Raw genomic sequence first — 3,352 nt, forward strand, 5'->3', positions numbered from 1 at the left:
CCTCCTCCTCTTCCTCCTCTCTCCTTCCCCCTTCAGCCCCACCTCCACACCCCGCCTCACCGTTGCTTTCTCTCCGTCTGACAGGACACACTCGGGACAGGACAGAAGCCGGCCAGTCCAGCAGCCCAGAGAGCATTTCATTTGATGGACACACGCTACAAGGAGACAGTACAGATCCATGACATCACATGCTGAGCTTAAGACTGCAGGATCACTGTAAGTCTGTTTCACTTCTTTAATCAATTCTATGGCTTGCTAACTTGTCCAGTGTTATTAGCATGTAGCTAATGTCTGTGTGTCTGTAGCTCAGCCTGTGTTGAAGAGCCTTGATCCAGCAGCGAAGCCTTTACCCGTTTTGTTTTCCTCCACTCATGGAACTTGTCATGTCAACATTTGTGTGCAAGAAAAGAGAGAGTTCATGAGTGATTCACTGCCATGTCCTGTTTTACATTTTGCTTCAGGCTTGTCTTTTCCTACTTTTGAACCAACCCTGCTGATTACATGCCCCCGAGGCAATTACACTTTCTGTTCTGATGTGTTGAACTGTCAGATGTGACGATGTTGCTGGTGTCTATTATGTTCAGCTGAATGCCAATAAATGAATCTGAGTGGTTAGGACTAATAAAATAAGACACTGGCCTACATGTTGACCTCATACTGTAACTTTACTGCTTTACTGCTTACAGCTGTTTGTTTAATTTGATCCATTACCAGAGGAGGCTAATATGTTAAGAATAGAGAAACACAGTGATGTGAAATGTGTAAATACGCATTTTCTCCCATTAGTAAGTTTGAGTTTATCATCTTGCAACCCTCCCTAAAATGACTTTTAAAGCATAGAGCAAATATATTAGAGCCTGTGTTGCATTTCAGAGTGTCTCAAAGACACTTGACTGCAATACAGTTGAGCAAGGGTTTAATCCAGTGTGTCCTTGAGGTAGTTAATGTTCTGTGTGGTTTGGCCGCCTTTTTTCAGTTACCTATTCTACTCTGGGTTTTGGTTTCTCATGGGTGAAGTGCTGCTGAACTGTGCTGCTGAAAATTCATGAGACAAACAGATTGTATTTAAATAAAATACATTTATTTGAGGAGGATTCAAAAAGTGCTCCAGATTATCTTAAATCTTCTGCCCCCGTCTGACCTAATCTGTTGTTTTAGCAACACAATAGCACTATTTCAAGTCAAAATCCTGCTCGCCGTCAGACTAAGGACACATACAGACTTTTTTTATTGTACTAATTGAAATCAGCAGAATGAAATCATTATATCTACCTTGCTTCTTGAACTGCTAATCACATGTCCGTTATAAAGGTCATGGCAGTCAGTAACTCAGCCGGCGGGCTCTCACTATCATAATCTTTAACTGTGAGTCAGACGAGTTGTTATCTCAAAGATCTACTATGTGAGTAAGTTAGAAAATGGGTCTAATTTTTTGAACCAAAGTTTTTTGTGTCCCTTACATCTCCTGGAGCAGATTTAAAGGGCCGCATGTTGAGTGGACAGAGCAGATTGCCCTTTAGAAAGTGAGTAATTGGTATTTGGGTTTTTGCGACCACTTTCATTTCATGTTGAAATGCTGTCCGGATATAGCTCTCCCAGTTGTCAGGGTTACATTCTTGTTAACATTAAGGTCCTCTGTACACCGGCCTGTTGTCTGTTTCCCATGCTCTTCTACTCCTGTTTGTCTGTTTTATCTCTTTGCCTGATACTGTCCAGCTGTTTAACTGTCTTTCCCGATTGTTTTCTGCCCACTTATCTGAACACTATACTCTTAGTACTAGTACTGTAATCAGTCCATCAATCATGTACGAATTGTATAATTGATTTATTGTCATTTAAAAATATGATAAACATTCACCGGTTTCAGCCTCTCAACTGTGTGGCTATTTTGCTTTATATATTATTGTAAACTGAATATACCTAAATAATTAATCAATGAATATTTAAACTTGATAAACAACAGTTAAATCAGGAAATAAAATAATCATTAGTTGCTACTCTTAATCTAAGCAGCCTGTCCATTTCCCAATATTTGTTTTGTATCAGGCATCATATCCTGTGTTTTGTCCTGAGGCTTTGTGTTTGCATTGTGCTGACCTGATACATATATAAAGCGGTTATTAATAATATAACAGATATCAGCACAGATAATTAACAACATATCTGTGTCGTTTGAAAGGGATCCATATTGGGAGATGACACAAGGCTGTACTGCTGTGTATTGGAGTATAAGATCCAATTGACGTTTTTACTCCTATTTCTCAGCTATTACCTCATTCAGCTTTATGAATGGTATCACAGGATGAATAATCAGCTTTTCCTTTTGTGAAAACTTGGCAAAGAACGTATGAGTTGTTAATGTTTAGCCAAACAGTTCTCGTAATTCAGCGCTATGCAGGAGTCTGCTGCTTCAGAACAACTGTCATTTACAATAACGAATGCATGATGTCATTCATGGGATTATAATAAAAACGGCAGTGTGTAGCTGATATGTGATATCATAGAAACATTTGTGGTTATGACTTTAACCTGCCAAATACAAGATTTTTGATTTAAAAGAAGGTTTCTGGGCAGGACATTTTACGGATGAAAAATAAACTTTCAATTTTGGTGGACAAACTTAAGAATGGTGACACGGTTTAGAAACTTTGGTGTTTCTCTATTTCAATTTTTTTGTAAATTAATGGCTGACATAAATGCTGATATGATCTATCTGCAATGAGCTAAGCTAAGGGTAAATTATTATTATATTATTATCATTATAAAGCCAGTTTAATGAAACACAAAGCTATTAATTCAATATAACTTGCCATCTCCATTTTTGCCTGCCTTGTGTGGATTAAAATAGAATAAAGGATCAATGTGATATCGCATTGGTTGGCAACACGGATAGAGATGCATTACTCATTAAACATCAGGTTGCCCCATAAATGTCTCGTGATGCAGTGTGTGTGTGTGTGTGTGTGTGTGTGTGTGTGTGTGTGTGTGTGTGTGTGTGTGTGTGTGTGTGTGTGTGTGTGTGTGTGTGTGTGTGTGTGTGTGTGTGTGTGTGTGTGTGTGTGTGTGTGTGTGTGACATCGTGAACTGATGCACGTCCGCTTCTCTCTGGACTGTAATATACTGATGCACTGTTGGGTCATCTTATCCTCTTTGCCGATAAGGGTCAAATAATTCATCCAGTTTGATGATTTGATCTCGGTGTTATCAGAAGATAAGTCAGGTGACATTGATAAAAAGCATCCAAAGAACGTTGTGCTAGCTTTGTGAAGTCACACAGCATTGTAAGATGGTTATGATATATCGTGACATGAGTTATTTCTCAAAAGTAGTTTATGCTAAATCAGTACCGTAG

This window comes from Anoplopoma fimbria, chromosome 9 (assembly GCF_027596085.1).
Source record: "Anoplopoma fimbria isolate UVic2021 breed Golden Eagle Sablefish chromosome 9, Afim_UVic_2022, whole genome shotgun sequence".
NCBI classification, from domain to species: Eukaryota; Metazoa; Chordata; class Actinopteri; order Perciformes; family Anoplopomatidae; genus Anoplopoma; species Anoplopoma fimbria.